The sequence below is a fragment of the Leptodactylus fuscus genome, chromosome 1 (genome assembly GCF_031893055.1).
Source record: "Leptodactylus fuscus isolate aLepFus1 chromosome 1, aLepFus1.hap2, whole genome shotgun sequence".
In the NCBI taxonomy this organism is placed as follows: Eukaryota; Metazoa; Chordata; class Amphibia; order Anura; family Leptodactylidae; genus Leptodactylus; species Leptodactylus fuscus.
Window position 1 is genome coordinate 262,815,234 of NC_134265.1, and position 18,965 is coordinate 262,834,198.

At 45.4% G+C, this 18,965-nt stretch overlaps 1 non-coding gene across 1 annotated transcript; it reads left to right on the plus strand.

Moving 5' to 3' along the window:
- Positions 1–16,672: 16,672 nt before the first annotated feature.
- Positions 16,673–16,779, plus strand: LOC142190898 (U6 spliceosomal RNA). Its single transcript, XR_012714546.1, has one exon. It is a non-coding gene; the product is annotated as a U6 spliceosomal RNA (small nuclear RNA).
- The last annotated feature ends 2,186 nt before the right edge of the window (positions 16,780–18,965 follow it).

Below are 18,965 nucleotides of genomic sequence, written 5' to 3' on the forward strand. Positions count from 1 at the left end.
CAAAGAAACATGGCACCAACAAGTTGGAAAACGTGGGCCATGCGTGGACCGTGTTTGAGTCTGGCAAGCTCCAGATCTGCTACCAGGTTCCAGCCATTATCACAGGCGCAAAAATGCCAGGCCCCAGGTGTAGCAGGGAAAAAAAAATGCCATCTCAGCCAGGATGGCATCCCTGACCTCGGAGGCACTGTGCTGTCTGTCCCCCAAGCTGATCAGTTTCAGCACGGCCTACTGACATCTCCCCATGCCAGTGTTACAGTGTTTTCCGCTAGTAGCTGGGGTGGAGGTTGCAGCTTCGTAGGGTTTCAGTCTACTCCTGCCATGAATTTTGGCCTGGGAGAGGAGATAGGCCACCCCAGTTTGCACCCGGGGAACAGACTCCACCACATTCACCCTGCCTGTCATTAAAGATAAGCACTGCAGCATCCCTGACCACAGGCGCTTGTCCATGTGTCGGTGGTCAAGTGGACCTTGCAGCAAAGCGCAGAGCTCTGGGCCCGACTGATGTTATGGGACACATGCAGGCGCAAGGCAGAGACAGCACACCAAGAGAAGTAGTAACGGCTAGGCCCAGCATAGGGAGGTGCCCCAGCTGCCATCTGCTGACGGAAGGCCTGGGTCTCCAGAAGCATAAACAAACACCAACATCTCCAGGGCCAGCAGTTTATCGATGAGGCTGTTACAGGCTTGGGCATGGGGGTGGGTTGTATTGTACTTCTGCCTGCAATGAAAAGCTTGGGAAATGTGGAGTGGCTGGGAAGAGGCGCATGATGGTGCAGGCCAAAAGGGCGCATGAGGGTGAACTCCCCAATGTGTCAGAGATAGGTGTGTAGGTGTCCTTGCATCATATACTTGCACCATATTTGGCTTTGGAAGTTAATTTTGTGCCAAAAAGTGGTTAAGACAGCGATCCCTCAGCTACTCCCGTTACACTGTCTATTGAAGTTACCATCTGTGGAAGTGGACCACCATTTCTAAGATCCCAAAGGAAGCAGGCAAGAGATGTGCAGTTCAGAAAAAAAGATGAGAAAATAAGTTTAGGCTGTAGAGCACAGAGGGATCGGAGAGGACAGAGCTGGTGTCGGCCAGGTATTCCCACAACATGCGCCTATACTTGTCCCTCCTGGTGACACTAGGCCCCTGAGTGGCAGTAATTTGTCCAGGGGGGCCATTAACGTGTTCCAGACCTAGGAATAAGTCTTCCAACAGGGTAGAGTTTTGCATGCCTTTGCTTCTACCCACTGTTTTTGCTGCTTAGCTTCCCTCCACATCTACTCTGCTTTCACCCCTAAACATCACCCCAGTTTATGCCTTTGCTTCTACCCAGGTTTTTTGTTGATTTAGCTTCCCTCTACATCTACACTGCTTTAGCCCCTAGACATCACCCCTGTCCATGTGGGGTCGGTGGCCTCGTCATCCACCAACTCCTCTTCCAATTGCGCACTGCCCCCTTACTGCAAACCGCACATGACCACAGCTTGCCTTGATGGCAACTGTGTCTCATGATCCCCACTTAGGTCCAGACAAGTCGGTGGCGGGTCCAAAACCCCAAAATTGGAAGGAAATGGCAGATGCTGCAGTATTTCTAACACCTGTTCCTGGTGCTCGGGCCTGGTCTGTGTTGTACCCTGCACCCTGCTTAACGCATCTGCCATATCCGAAGTTGTGCTGAGCGCATGCTAATGTTTCGTGTCCAGTGCAATGGATGGGATGGGATTTCACATAAGTCTGCCACCCATGGCCACTCATGGTTGAGCAACTGAGGGAGTTGACTTTGACGAACCCGAGGGTTTTGGAGTTGGAACTACATCAAAGGTCTGTGCTGCTCACACACTCTGCTCAACACATGATATGTTTAGTGCCAGCAGTGTGGAGACGTCGCACAACAGCCGTTGTTCCAGCAGGTACAGGCGTTGTAGGAGTGCATAGAGGCTAGCAGCGGCAACTATACACTTTAAAAACTATCCGCACAAGCGCCACACTTTCACCAGTAGCTCAGGAACATTGGGGTACCTTTTTCAAAAGATTAGCAGCAATGAGTTAAAAACGTGGCCCAGGCATGGAATATGTTGCAGGCTGCCAAGCTACAGAGCCAATCCCAGGTTACGGCCATTATCACACATGACAACATGCCTGGGCCCAGGTGCAGTGGCAAAAACCACATTGCCGTCTCATCGAGGATGGCATGACTCACTTTGTAGGCAGTGTGCTGTCTGGCCCCCAAGCTGATGAGCTTCAGCACGGCCCGCTGACGTCTCCCCACACCAGTGTTGCAGCGTTTCCAGCTCGTAGCTGGGGTCAATTTAACAGCGGAGGAGGGTGGTGTTTCAGCCCTCCTCCCAGGAATGTTGTGTGGGGAGACAAGTCAGGCCACCACATTTTGCGACCCGGTCCACGCCTCAACTACATTCAACCACTGTGCCCAAATTGAAAGGTAGCGTCCCTGTCCGCATGCACTTGTCCATTCGTAACTGGTCACATGGAACTTTAGGGCTAAGCGCTGAATTTAGGGACCGCCTCATGTTTGGGGGAAAGTGCTGGTGTGGACGGCACAGTGCGGTGGCGCAGTAGACACTCTGCCCAAAAAGGGCAGAGTGTCCCCCAGCCGGGATTCCAACATCTCCTGGGCCAGATTTCTTGAGATGAGGCCGTTGAAGCCTTGGGCATGTGGGTGGGTTGCGCTGTACTTTAGCATGAAATGAAAGGCTTGGGAGATGGGGAGTTGCTGGGAAGAGGCGCATGATGGCGCGGGCAAAAGGAGAAATGGCAGGAAAAGGTGAGGATAAGGGTGAACTCCCCAAAGTGTCAGAGGCAGATGTGGAGGTGTCCTGGCTCCTGGTCTGGACTGCAGCGCCAGCCCTGTCAACAGTGGAAGAGGCAGTGGCCGCCAGGCCAAACGACGATTATCCTGCGCTTGCTCTCACCCACTGAGCCCAGGGCTTGCCTTCCAAATGATGGCACCCGCAAGAGGTGGTGAGATTCCTCTCCGCAGATCTCCAAACCATCTTGGACTTGCAAATTGCACTAAATTTGTCATGTAACTGACATGTATATGATGAGTCTATCCATTGTCTGTTCATTTTGGTGAAAGTCAGCCTGTCAGCTGACAGACAGCTGTGCTTGTCAGTGATGATGTCACCGGCTGCTTGTACCCCCAGTTTTTGCTGCTTAGCTTGCCTCCACATCCACACTGCTTTTGCCCCTACACATCACCCCTATCCATGCCTGTGCCTCTAGCCATAAGTCTGCCACCCATGGAAACTCATGGTGCAGAAAGTGAGGGAGCTGACTCTGAGGAACCCTTGGGTTTTGTAGCTGGTACTCCATCAAAGGTCTCTGCTGCTCACACACCCTGCTGAACATACGGTATCTAGGGTTAGAGCGTGTGGTGACCTCGCACAACAGTAGGTGCTTCAGGCAGATGTAGGCCTTGCTGGAGTGTATTGCGGCTAGCTCCAGGTACTGTAGACTTGGGAAAGTGGGTGTCCAAGTGCCGCACTTTCACCCTTAGCTCAGCTAATTTGGGGTATGTTTTTAAAAATCATTGCACCACTACATTGAACATGTGGGCCAGGCATGGAACGTGTTGGAGGCTGGCAAGCTCCAGAGCCCTCCAACAAGCTAAAAAACCTGGCCCCAGGGGCAGCGGGGATAAACAAATTGCCATCTCATCCAGGATGGCATCCCTGACCTCAGAGGCAGTGTGCTGTCCGTCTCCCAAGCTGATGAGCTTCAGCCCAGCCTGCTGACGTCTCCCCACACCAGTGTTGCAGCGTTTTCAGCTCGTAGCTGGGGTAAATCTAACAGCGGAGGAGGAGGAGGGTGGTGTTTCAGCCCTCCTCCCAGGAATGTTTTGTGGGGAAACAAGTCAGGAAAATTCTTGAAACGGGAGAGTTTTGCATCTTTGCCCTTGCTGCCTATGGACATCCCTTTGCCTCTAGCCACCATTTTCCCTGCTTTGCTTGCCTCCACATCCACACTGCTTTTGCCCCTAGACATCACCCCAGTCCATGCCTTAGCTTGTACCCCCAGTTTTTCCTGCTTAGCTTGCCTCCACATCCACACTGCTTTTGCCCCTAGACATCACCCCAGTCCATGCCTTAGCTTGTACCCCCAGTTTTTCCTGCTTAGCTTGCCTCCACATCCACACTGCTTTTGCCCCTAGACATCACCCCAGTCCATGCCTTAGCTTGTACCCCCAGTTTTTCCTGCTTAGCTTGCCTCCACATCCACACTGCTTTTGCCCCTAGACATCACCCCAGTCCATGCCTTAGCTTGTATCCCCAGTTTTTCCTGCTTAGCTTGCCTCCACATCCACACTGCTTTTGCCCCTAGACATCACCCCAGTCCATGCCTTAGCTTGTACCCCCAGTTTTTCCTGCTTAGCTTGCCTCCACATCCACACTGCTTTTGCCCCTAGACATCATCCCTATCCATGCCTCTTCCCCTAGCCATAACTCTGCCACCCCTGGAAACTCATGGTGCAGAAACTTTGGTTGCTGACTTTGAGGAACCCTTGGGTTTTGTAGATGGAACTCCATCAAAGGTCTGTGCAGCTCACACACCCTGCTCAAGATATGGTATTGTAGGGTTTCAGCGTGTGTGAATGACGGACAACAGCCTGTGTTTGGACAGATGTAGGCCTTGCTAGAGTGTTTTTAGGCTAGCAGCGACTCCTGTGCACTTGCAAAAGTGGGCGCACAAGCGCCGCATTTTCAACAGTAGCTTCGGTACATTTGGGTATGTTTTTAAAAAACTTTGCACCACTAGGTTAGACGTGGGCCAAACATGGAACGTGTTGGAGGCTGGCAAGCTCCAGAGCTGCTACCAGGTTCCAGCCATTATCACAGGCGTAAAAATGCCAGGCCCCAGGTGTAGCAGGGAAAAAAAAATGCCATCTCAGCCAGGATGGCATCCCTGACCTCGGAGGCACTGTGCTGTCTGTCCCCCAAGCTGATGAGCTTCAGCACCGCCTGCTGACGTCTCCCCACACCAGTGTTTTAGCGTTTGCCGCTAGTAGCTGTGGTGGAGGTTGCAGCGTCGTAGGGTTTCAGTCTACTCCTGCCATGAATTTTGGCCTGGGAGAGGAGATAGGCCACCCCAGTTTGCACCCGGGGAACAGACTCCACCACATTCACCCTGCCTGTCATTAAAGATAAGCACTGCAGCATCCCTGACCACAGGCGCTTGTCCAAGTGTCGGTGGTCAAGTGGACCTTGCAGCAAAGCGCGGAACTAAGGGCCCACCTGATGTTGAGTGACACGTGCTGGTGCAAGGCGGGGACGCCACACCGGGAGAAGTTGAGACGGCTAGGGACGGCATAGTGAGGTGCCACAGTTGCCATCAGGTCCGGGAAGGCGGGAGTTTCAACAAGCCGGAACGCCAACCTCTCCTGGGCCAGCAGTTTAGCGATGTTGGCGTTCTAGGCTTGCGTGGGTGGGTGGTTAGCGGTGTATTTCTGCCGGCGCTCCAATGTCTGAGAGATGGTGGGTTGTTGTAAAGAAGCGCCTGATGGTGCCTTTGATGGTGCAGGAGAAGGAGATAAGACAGAAACAGGGGAGGATGAGGGAGAAGTCAACAAAGTGGCGGAGGCAGATGAAGTGATGTCCTGGCTCGTCCTCTGGAGTGCATCGCCAGCACTGTGAGCAGAGGCAGTGGCATGAACGGCGGGCGACGTTTGTCCTGCCGTTGCTGCCTGCCACTGATTCCATTGCTTGGATTCCAAATGACGGTGCATTGAAGTGGTGGACAGGTTGCTCTTCTCAGGGCCCCTACTCGATTTCGAGAGGCAAATTGTGTAGACGACACTATATCTGTCCTCGGCGCATTCCTTGAAAAAACTCTACACCTTCAAGAAACGTGCCCTCGATGGGGGAGTTTTTCTGGGCTGGGTACAAAAGGGAACATCTTCGGACATTCCGGGTCTGGCCTGGCTTCGGCAAAGCAGCTGACCTCTGCCTCTGGACATGTCTCTGCCTCTAGCTACCCTTTTTGGTGCTGCACCTGCCTCAACATCCACACTACTTTCCCAGCTTGACATCTGCCTTGTCCAGGTGGGGTCGGTGTCCTCGTCGTCCACCACCTCCTCTTCCAACTCCTGTCTCGCCTCCTCCTCCTGCACAATGCGCATGTCAACTGGCTGCCCTGACAGCAACTGCGTCTCATCGTCGTCGATGAGGGTGGGTTGCTGGTCATCCGCCACCAAATCGACCGGAGATGGAATGGAGGAGACTCTAGTGTTTGAGCATCTGGACACAGATACTCGTCTGTTAGGTCCGTGGAATCGCGAAATGGAGGGGCAGGTTGCGGTACAGTCAAAGGAAGGGAGAACAGCTCTGGGGAGCAGGGACAGTTGGGGTTATTGTTCTGAGAAGATTGGGAATTTTGGGTGGAAGGAGGACAAGACTGTTGGGTAAGAGGAGGTAGAGGCTGACTGGCTGGTGGACAATGTGCTTTAAGCGTTATCCGACAGCCATTGCAAGACCTGTTCCTGGTTCTCGGGCCTACTAATCTTTGTACCATTCAGCCTAGTTAATGTGGAACTTTTGTGCAAAGCGCAGAACTTAGGGCCCGCCTGATGTTAAGGGACACACGCTGGTACAAGGCTCAACTCACCCTAAGTGCCAAAAACACTGCTGGTGCAAGGCTCTACTCATGCCAAGGGCCTCAATCTCTGCTGGTAGCTCAGCTTAAGGTCATGTAACTTTGTTTGGAAGGGCTCATGTTAAGGGCTAGAAAAGTGAATTTTGGAAGGTCTTACCACATCACACACACACACACACACACACACACTCAAAATGACAGTTAAGGGTGAGGGCTTTTGGAATTCCCATTGCCTATTCCATTTGTGGTTGTCATGGGGAACGTGATTTAAAGGGGTGGTTGTTACTGTTTGTTGAGCTTAAATTGGGGTTTGTGTCCATCCATTTGGGGAGTAAAGAAGGTTTCCAGGTATTTTCCCACTTTGATAGAGGTTTTTTTGAATGTGGAAAGTGTGTAGTTGTTAGGCAGTGATGTTGGGGTAATAGAGGGTCTTTGGTGTGTTAGATGCCCCCAGGCATGCTTCCCCTGCTGTCCCAGTGTCATTCCAGAGGTGTTGGCATCATTTCCTGGGGTGTCATAGTGGACTTGGTGACCCTCCAGACACGGATTTGGGTTTCCCCCTTAACGAGTATCTGTTCCCCATAGACTATAATGGGGTTCGAAACCCGTTCGAACACACGAACATTGAGCGGCTGTTCGAATCGAATTTCGAACCTCGAACATTTTAGTGTTCGCTCATCTCTATTAGGAACCCATGCAACAAACAATTCAGTAAGGTCCAAGGCAACTAGAATCCCCAAACACAGAGGCAAAAACAGTCCTGGGTGTGCTACGCTGTCCTAACTGGAGCAGAACCAGGCCCCAGAGTTCTTCGCCAGAGCTCCTGATGGTAGAGTTGGACTTGGTAAAAGTCAGGGGCCCAGATTGGCAACTGCCCAGAGAGCGACACACACCCAGTGAACCCCAAGTAGGAGGACCCAGAAATATCCAGACACCAACCTTGGAGTGAAGTCCGGAAGAGCAGGATGGTTCAGGAAGGCAGGAGTGCAGTAAGGTAATCGAGGGAAGGCATGCAGGAACCAATGGAGAATTCGTAGTCAAGGAAGCAGAGTCATCAACTGGAGGTCACGTGGTAGCAGAGGGCAGAAACAGAAGCAAAGTCAGGAGTGCCAGGTCATAGACAGCGGGGTAACCAAATAAAAATCCAAAAAGGGTAGTCAGGTGGAAGCTAAAGGACATGCATAGGTCAGGAAGGTGCCAAATCAAGATCATGAAGGAGAGGTCTGTAAAGCAAGACAGGTCATACACATCCAAGGAAATCCAGATACTGGGAAAGATGCAGGAGGTAGCAGGACAGGAGACAGGGAACTGGGGAGAGGCTTGTTGCTGGGGGAGCTGATTCCGCAGGGAAATGAATAACCAGCGGCGAGCCAGAACTAAAATGAGGCCTACATAGCCTCAGGCCCGCCGCTGACCCCCCAGACCCTGGAAATGCCAGTCCTGGTGCTAGGGGGAGACTGGAAACTCCACACACTCAAGCAGAGGCTTCCGGCCTACCCCAGTGCCGGAACCAGCAGTGAAACTGGCGCTGGACAGGGATCGGGTCGGGCGCCTCTGAGCAGCACAGCGGAGGCCCCGGCCCGTCCTAACACGATGCTTCACAATTGTTACTGTATGGGGTATGCAAGTATTTACTAACAGATAAATTGAGAGTGTTAACAGGTCCCCCTTAAATTTTGTGAGAAACGCTTTTCATTATATCTTAGGTCTATACTGAGATATAATCACTCCAAACTATAGATCCAGAGTCTGAATCCAATAACATATCTCTTTCTGATTCATGACCGATGTACTAAATTCAAATGACAAAAAACAATTATATATTTGTCCTAGATGACTTGAACAGGGACATTTATGTGTGTATATATATATAGAAAAACCAGTATATTTCCTGATATGAATCCAAATCAAGTCTCCATGTTATCACTAGGTTCATCTTCAGGCTTTAAACCTGCGGCTTTTTATCATATTTCAGCATACAAATTAGTTGAAACACTGTATTTGCTTTTTTAGTCTGTCTTAAAGAAATTTTTTATATTTGCTACAATTTTTTACCACTTAATTAGTAATAATAATAATAATAATATATATATATATATATATATATATATATATATATCTCCTATATAGAAATTCCTGCAGGATAACCCATGATTTAATTGTATACAGTCATCATAATAAACATAGTGCATGTTGTTTAGCTGCAGAATTGTCGCGTATAAACCCAGTGTAAGATTTCACAAACTACCGCAAGGATGGACTCTATGAATGTTTGTGTACTGCGATGCCTGTGATAATCTCTGTTGATGCAATAGAACATTTCAAAGTCATTTCCAGTTTCATATTAAAAAGAGTAATGGTAAAGATAGAAAGTGGAAAATATTTTGTTGTCATGAAATACAGTAGTCAGATCCTTCAGCCAAGGCCTTAGTAACCCAATCTGTGAAGGTCTAAATAGGATTCATTGTAAGTGATAATTCTAGTGTGGTCACAGCTCTTGCTTTAGGTTATTTAGGTCAACAGAAGTGATATCTTATTTGTGCATGATGCAATATCTTATTAAATCTAAACTTGCTAGAAATCAACAATTAGATACATAGCTATGAAATCTAGAAAAATCCCTGTCAAAGTTTGGATCCTCATCGTAAGTTTTGTTCAGGTGGTATTAAATCTTGACATACTACATTAAATATGAAGTTTTTTTTTTATTATAACTGTTGGGTGGTGGTGTATGTTTTAAGACATTCATATTTCTATACACTACACTTGACTACACTTTACAGCTCACTAGTAGAGATGAGCGAGTAGTGTTCGATCGAGTAGGTGTTCGATCGAATACTACAGTATTCGAAATACTCGTACTCGATCGAGTACTACTAGCTGTTCGAAGTTTAAGGTTCGATGCAGAACCAGCGTTGATTGGCAGAATGCTATACATTCTGCCAATCAACACTGGTTCTTCTCTTACCTTTATAAGTCTTCTCCGTGCAGCGTCCCCATGGCGTCTTCCAGCTGGAATTCACTCTGCCTAGGCATCCGGCCTAGGCAGAGCCGACTGCGCATGCGCGGGCATGCCCTCGCATGCGCAGTCGGCTCTGCTCAGGCGTCGGGCCCCGATGCCTAGGCAGAGTGAATTCCAGCTGGAAGAAGACGCGGTTACGCTGCGCCGGGAGAAGACTTCAAGGAGAATCCAGCCCGACCGTCACTCGTGGACTTGGTAAGTATAATTTTATCGAATTTTGCCTACCCCTGAAACGAGCATTTCCCCCCATAGACTATAATGGGGTTCGAAATCCGTTTGAACAGTCAAACAGTGTGCGGCTGTTCGAATTGGATTTCGAACCTTGGACGTTTTAGTGTTTGGTCATCTCTACTCACTAGTGATCACTTTTGCTTCTGTACATGTATTTGTGGACTATTCTATATAGGGACGAGGTTGGAGGATTATTACTATTTCTGACCAAGGACTAAAAGACTGCTATTTTTCAATGATATTTTATTCTAGATATGTTATAGATTATAGATGGTTTCAGCACTATAATAGTCTTGCTGCTAAGCTTTCCACATGCATGAATGGCATTAAGGGCTATTATGCTCTGAATGAAAATACTTACTCGAAGCAGTGAATTAAAATGTGCAAATTGACATTTTTCCGTCATTTCTTTTTCTAAAAAAATCAAAGTGATCAAAATGTTAGACACTCTCTATGGTATTAATAAATCTACAACTCTCCCCACTAAAAAAAGCCTTTGCCAGGGGCCACACGGTGGCTCAGTGGTTAGCACTGCAGCCTTGCAGCGCTGGATCCTGGTGTTCAAATCCCGCCAAGGGCAAAAAAACCATCTGCAAGGAGTTTGTATGTTCTCCCCGTGTTTGCATGGATTTCCATCCCATATTCCAAAAAAGACACACTGATAGGGAAAAATGTACATTGTGAGCACTATGTGGGGCTCACAATCTACATAAAAAAAAAAAAAAAGCAAAGCCTTTGCCCGACACTTTCTTTCTGAGTAGGTAGGGATAACAGGAGCCAAACTCCACAAAACTCCTAAAGGCTAAGGCCCCAAGGAACAATATGCACATCGCGGATCCTCACGCAGCATTTTGAATTAGAGTTTTACTCCATGGACTTTCTGTTACAATTATATCTATGGGAAATCCACCGGCGTTTCCGCAGATATAATTGACATGCTGTGATTTTAAAAACCGCGCTGGTTTTGTAAATCACAGCGTGTCCGCACTGCGGTTGTAAACACAAAGTGGGCATGGGATTCGCATGAATCCCATCCACTTTGCAGATAATGTAAAATGCCGCAATTTTTCCCCCGGTGTTTCTGACCTGTGGGACCCTGGCCAAAGGATGACATGATATGTTACATAAGATAAGATAAGATAAGATATTCCTTTAATAGTCCCACAATGGGGAAATTTCAGTGATACAGTTTCATAGATGGTACAGTAGTATATAACAAGAGAGAAACACATAGAAGCTCATGGCAGATAGAGAAATCCTAGGAATCATAGCAACTAAAAAAAAAAGAAAGAAACACAGACACACTGCAGGATCATTTAGTTCTCTGTGCGGAGTGATGTTAATAATAATAATTATAATAATAATAATAATAAAGCCGACTTGGTTGTAGGACACGAGGAGGGGGGGGTCACAGCATGTGGATATAACAAGCAGAAATTTTGCAGAGGTGGGGGACATAAGCAGCTATCATGATAACATGTGGCAGTTTGGTAGGTGGTGAGATCTCCTGCTCACAGCTGATAGTTCGGTATCTTGTATCAGCACTATTGTCCTTTTAACCACAAAAAATGCCCCAAATGTCCTTCATCACAAGCCCTCCTCCTCCTCCTTACCACAGTGTTCTACTGCCCCAAGGAAGTCAGAGACCATCCAGGTATACATGGTGCTGCTCTCTTGCCAAGCTTCCATAACTCCTGGGGTAGGTGGGTGATTGTAGGTTCCCAGGTTGTAACAGTGTCCCACGTGTCCACAGTAATAGAAAGAAATACCAGTCAGCTGTAGCATCTTCACACATCAGCAATTGACGCCATACATAGTACATAGTACAAGTATGTGCCTGCCCACATATGTTACATAGTACAAGCATGTGCCTGCCCACATGATATGTAACATGATATGTTACATAGTACAAGCATGTGCCTGCCCACATGATATGTTACATGATATGTTACATAGTACAAACATGTGTCTGTCCACAGAAAATGAAAGTATGGCTGCCTATTTGACTGTCAGTACTTGTAACAACTCTGCAAATGATGGAGATTCTATCATTATATAGGTATGGACAAAGACTTTATGACCCTTATAACTATGTTTCTTTTCATTTCACAATATTTTTTTCACAAATATTATATATTTTACGCATTATAAAGAGAAAAAATTCTATTGCTCTGCAAAAAAGGGGGTTACCTACAATGACCCGTCATATAAAAAGTGTTTACAAGGAGTAATACGACTTACTTGTACATTGCTTGATAACATTTTCATATGTCAAAGTACTTCCTGTGCTTTTAAAGAAACACATTAGACCTATTTTATGTGTTTCTGTCCCACATGGCATATATACATAAAATGTCAAAGATCTCAAGTTCTGTCACAAAGACTTTCATAAAAAGATTGTGAATGTTACTTGATGCCTGTTCATAGTGGATTAGCTTATAATTTATGTTTAATGGCCATTTAAAGACAGGTGCCGCCTCTACACACACTGAGGGCCAAGGATACTTTATACTTGTGATTATTACAGTGTTGTAAATTCTATCCATACATAAACAGGGCAGCATTTAGCTTAGGAGATAGAAAAGGATGCAGACTTTAATACACAAGTGACTTTTTTGATGGATGATACATGATAAATATACCAATATTCACATTATCTATCAAATACCCTGGAGACATCATATAATATATTGCAGCACATGTGAGTTTGTGACAGGAGCCTGGACAGTCGACGGTGCAGTCGTAAATTATTGGTGCACTCCAGTCATCTGAGCATTCAGGAAGCCATAGCTCAGAAGATATTGACACCTGTGTGTCTGTACTGTATGTTGTCTTCTACATGGTCTATTAAGGGTGACTTTGAGGCTAAGGGTCTCTTAAGTTGACTAAACTTTTGTAAAGGCTATTAAATAAAAGTATTGACTTCAGTAAGTAACTTTTATCAGTCACCATGGATGAAATGGAACGCCACTGCTATGGTGAGTCACTGGCCACCTGGTATCTTGTCACAATGGCCTACTGGCAGAGGACTAGATTTGAGTAGGTGACATAAGGTCTATACAGTCTGTTACCAATATTAACCCTATTAAACATTCATAATAACCCATGGCCCAAGTCCATGCATTAGAGGTTCATAAGACAATACGGGGTGAGGGAATATTATTACTGATAGAAGTTTTTAGTCATAAACCTGTCATCTACAAGCAATAGGCCGATCAATTTTCAAAAATTACAATTGCAATGGTTGATAACTCAAAAAACGTGTGGCAACAAGTAATATTATCAGTTCATAATACCATTTTATAACACAAATTTAATTTCTTTTTTTTTGTTAACTACTTAAAGAGGACCTTTCGTGAGTTGGGGCACATGCGGTTTTATATACTCGTCTATGGACGAGTACTATCAGGAGGGGAAGGGTCTTTCCTCCCTGCTCTCACAGTACAATGCTATAGGTGCTGCTGTGAGGAAGGGCGTTCCTGACTGACTGTCAGAACGCCATTTTGATGGTGAAGAGCTACAGTACCGGTACTGATAGCCCTTCACCCTAGGCACAAATTGTGAAAGCTGACAGTGTGCTGAATTCAGCGCACTGTCGGCTTTCCAGCGGTATATAACACCGCATGTGCCCCAAGTGATGAAAGGTCCTCTTTATGGACATTGATTTTGAGCTACAGTACTCATCTGTTCATGCTTTTATGTTATAGTATTGGAAGAACTATAATACTCTGCAGAAGTTTTAGACAGGTGTAGAAAAAATGGCTGCAAAGTAGGAATGCTTTAAAAAATAGAAATATTAATAGTTTATTTTTGTCAAATAATGGAGATGAGCAGGTAGTGAAATATTTGAGATTCAATATTCGTTTCGAGTAGAGCCTCAATATTCGACTATTCGATCGAATATCGAATCCCATTATAGTCTATGGGAAAAAATGCTTGTTTCAGGGGAAACCACTATTTGACTAAAGGAGAGTCACCAAGTCCACGAGTAGCAGGAGGAGAGTGTTTAGGAGGAGCGCTGTGCAGTGAAAGCGCACAGACCCCATTATAGTCTATGGGGTCCATGCGCTTTAACTGCACAGCATTTGCAGTTGCGCTGATATTCCGTTCAGGGGGTCCTCCTGCGGACTCCTTCCGGATGGGAGGAAAGAGCTAATGTGAACCGGCCCTTACTCGTTCTGCAGAACCAGCATTGATTGGCCGAATGCTATACACTGTATGGCATTCGGCAAATCAACGCTGGTTCTGCAGCAGGCTCGTCCTTGCTAGTCGGGAGAGATGGCAGCTTGCGATTATGTGGGAGCTGACTTTTTCTCATAGGAATGCATTGACCAGCGTTGATTAGCCAGTGTACAGCATTCGGCCAATCAACGCTGGTTCTGCCGGAGGGTCGTCTGTGAGGAGGCGGAGTCTAACTTCGGACCACAGCAGTCTCTATTGTGGTCCAATCTTAGACTCCGCTTCCACACAGACGAGCCTCTGGCAGAACCAAAGTTGATTGGCCGAATGCTGTACTCTGTATAGCATTCGGCCAATCAACGCTGGTCGATGCATTCCTAGCATATCCATGTGGAGTAGTAGAAAAATATTCCAGTCCGCACTCCTGAGATTCACTTAAAAATTAGTCTTTAATTGTCCATATAAAAATGGGTAAATCCAATGTAAAAATTATATGTGACAGTGATAAACACAAAAGTGCATTTAAAAACCCAAGAACTGGCTGACGCGTTTCTGGGTATGCTGTACCCCTTAGTCATAGCCATATCCATGTGGACCAACCTACACTAACAAGTTCCATTTATTGGCTGAGCCCGTCACCCTTATCTCCTATGTTGATGCATCACTAAAGACCTTGTTTGTTTTTGCTCACTACATTATAGGCTCACACACTCAGGTTGCTTTCCTATGAGCCATTTCCTATAAATTGACTGGCATGGTTACTCACAGGTCAGATGTTAATCATTTAAAGGGGTTGTCCCATAACAAGGATCCTATCTATACTGCTAGTTTAAATACATTTATCAAAACTGCTTTGTTTGGCTGCTATCTTAATTTATTCACTTCATTGTTTACATGCGTTTCTATAACCACGGGGCCCATTCTGAGATTATCTGCTCAGTCTCCAAGTGATGTAGCTGTCTGTTCTCAGGGAGGGAGGGGCTGAGTGCTGGGAGTAGCTCGGAGCTGTGTATGTCTCTGCCACAGACAAGCAAAGGAGCTCCTCAGTTAGGGGAGGGGGGAGGTGAGAGCTCGGGGATTTCTGCTTGAATTTGGCTGATAAGGGCTGAGATAGGGAGTCTGGCACCTCTGTATGTATTACAAACTGACTCAAATCCAGCTCTGCTACATCAGCCTCTACATCACCTTCATACTGTGATAATTCATTTACAACCAATCCCTCATTATTGACTGCTAAGCGGTTGGCATGGACACACAACTCCAAGACGTCAATCCAAAAACGAGTTTCATTTTCACTGCAACAGGACAACAATGCAGCAACAAAGAAAAAACAATACAAAAATAAATACCTGCCCGTCTAGGCTCTAACTAAACAGGATACCTCACCTATAATAGCAAGTTCAATAGCAAGTTCAGCATAGTCAGACTCAGGACAAAACTCCAGTAGAACAACCTTCTTAGTGGCTTTCCAGCCAAGGTCTGCCCAAAGTCTGCTCTCCCAGCAGACTACTTAAATTTCATTAATGAGGACAACCCTCAATATTTGACATGCTGCAGGAGCATCAACAAGGTGTGGACAGGTCCCACTACCAACCTACTTGCCATTCCTAAAAACTCCAGCCCAATATACAGCACTTAACAAAATGCTCAACAGACAAAAGTTGTCTGCTAAGAAAAACTACTTCTGGACTTTCTCTCATCTCACCCACCTGAGCAGTCTGGGTGAGATGTACACCCCCTCCATAACTTTACCAGCCATCGGCTTAATATATATATATATATATATATATATATATATATATATATATATATATATATACTATCTCTATCTATCTACCTATCTATCTATCTATCTATCTATCTATCTATCTATCTATCTATCTATCTATCTATCTCTTAGAAGAATTATTATAACAACTATTTCATGCCAAACGTATTGATTTTTACTATCTTTGAATATTGAGATAAAAAAAAATACTTACATAAATAAGATTGCCTCTTGTATTTGTAAGCAGGATAAAAAAAATCTGTACCAGTTTACCATCAAAAATGCTAATTTTAATCCAAGTGCTGTCAGGCTAAACAACAGATAGTGATGTAATATTGATGAGGGTAGGCTCAAGTGTCTTGTAACTTGTAGACAAAGTAACACTTTTCTTAGAAGGATTTGATTAATAGCTTTACACTCAGCAAGTAACAATCTGAGATTAGAAACATATGAGAAACCGCACACATGTATTTGACCAGATAAACAAGAACCAAATGGCAACTTCCATAGGTTAGTTATATGAAGTAAGTTTACCACATTCAGGTTTTACAGTAAAACACAATGATTTGCATTATGTAGAATGAATACTAGAAACAGAAGAATTCACACTAGAAACAATAGATTTAAGTTTTACCGCAAAACATTGTGATTCCCCTTTTCAGTTTTCCATCACTAGTTATTACATGATATGTATGTAAATATAATAGAACTCTCATTCATGTGTACTACTAGAAGAGAAACCAGTTTTTTCTCATTTTAAGATATGTGTTAATTTTCTCTATTTTTTATTTTATCTGTAAAAGTAACTAAATTAAAGTTTCTTAGTTTCAAAAGTATTATTTTATTACAAATTTGCGTGTCATCCTTTCGTGCTCGCTTTGACAGCACATATACTAAAATTGGAACGATACAGAGAAGATTAGCATGGCCCCTGTGCAAGGATGACACGCATATTCGTGAAGCGTTCCATATTTTTAGGACTTAGTGTTGCTGCTAGTTTTTAATATAATAATAATAATAATATTATTATTATTATTATTATTATTATTATTTAGGGATACTCATCCTTTATTTGTTGGTACTTTAGAATTAAGGCACGCAATACCTCTATATCTTTATTAGTTTTTGTTTAAATTGGGGTAATGACAGCAAACAATAGTCAGGCTCAGGGACTATTGCAGGGATCAGCGATGCAGAGACAGTAAAGGAGAGATGGGGAGCCCAGGTGGGAACCCCAAAATCTAATGATCTATAAATAGAGCGGGAGCTGAGCAAATGTGAGCTCAGCTACCTTTAGCATCAGACCACACCCCAGATTAAAGTATTTTAAAGAAGTAGTTCAAAACACCTTTTTCCATCTCAGCACTCCTCACCTGTTTGCTTCAAATTCTGCACTTCTTTACGTATACTTTATAAAACACCATGTTTATTTGTTTCTCTTTCGTATATCGTATATACTCAAGTAAGCCGACCCTAAATTTATCAAGACACACTCAATAAAGGAGTGGTTCTGTAGGTGAGGACCACATACCACATCTCAGTAACAATGCTCTCTGGCTGATGGTCACTTTTGAATGTTAGTTATGCTTTCACACTTGTGGTAGCATGCGACGGACTCTACAACCCACCCAAGTGGCTCAGGTAGTGCAGCTCATCCAGGATGGCACATCAATGCGAGTTGTGGCAAGAAGGTTTGCTGTGTCTGTCAGCGTAGTGTCCAGAGGCTGGAGGCACTACCAGGAGACAGGCATGTACTCCAAGAGACGTAGAGGAGGCTGTAGGAGGGCAACAACCCAGCAATAGGACCGCTACCTCCGCCTTTGTGCAAGGAGGAACAGGAGGAGCACTGCCAGAGCCCAGCAAAATGACCTCCAGCAGACCACAAATGTGCATGCATCTGCACAAACAGAAACTGACCCCATGAGGATAGATGAAAGTAGGTTCACACTGAGCACATGTGACAGATGTGACAGAGTCTGGAGTCTGGAGACACCGTAGAGAGCTATCTTCTGCCTGCAACATCCTTCAGCATGACCGTTTTGGAATTGGGTCAGTAATGGTGTGGGGTGGCATTTCTTTGGAGGGCTGCCCAGCCCTCCATGCACTCGACAGAGGTAGCCTGACTACCATTAGGTACCGAGATGAGATCCACAGACCCCTTGTGAGATCATATGCTGGTGTGGTTGGCCATGGGTTTCTCCTACTGCAGGACAATACCAGACCTCATGTGGCTGGAGTGTGCCAGCAGTTCCTGCAAGCTGAAGGCATTGAAGCTATGGCCTGGCCTGCCGTTCCCCAGACCTGAATCTGATTGAGCACATCTGGGACATCATGTCTCGCTCCATCCACCAGCATCATTTTGCACCACAGACTGTCCAGGAGTTGGCAGATGCTTTAGTCCAGGTCTGGGAGGAAATCCCTCAGGAGACCATCCACAACCTCATCAGAAGCATGCCCAGGTGTTGTAGGGGGGGGGGGGGGGGGGTCATACAGGCACGTAGAAGCCATGCACATACTACTGAGCCTCATTTTGACATGTTTTAAGCACATTACATCAAAGTTGGATCAGCCTGTAGTGTGTTTTTCCACTTTGATTTTGGGGGTGACTCCAAATCCAGGCCTCTATTTGGTTAATAAATTTGATTTCCATTGATGATTTTTGTGTGATTTTGTTGTCATCACATTCAACTTTGTACAGAACAAAGTATTCAAAGAGAATATTTAATTCATTCAGATCTGGGATGTGTTATTTGAGTGTTCTGTTTCTTTTCTTTTTTTTCTTTTTTTTTTGAGCAGTGTATATTTATTTGACATATTTCAGCTGCAAATTTAAAACTTGAGGTTTTATGTCCTTTAGTAGAGGCGCCTTGAGGAAAAATTTTTTTTCCAGGGGTGCCCCCAATCTGAAAAGGTTTGGAAACACTGTTTTTTTTTTTTTTTTTAAATGTACATAGAGCTCACAATGTACATTTTTCCCTATCAGTATGTCTTTTTGGAATATGGGATGGAAATCCATGCAAACACGGGGAGAACATACAAACTCCTTGCAGATGGTTTTTTGCCCTTGGTGGGATTTGAACACAAGGACTCCAGCGCTGCAAGGCTGCAGTGCTAACCACTGAGCCACCGTTTGGCCCCTGAACACACTGTTTTAGTAGTAGA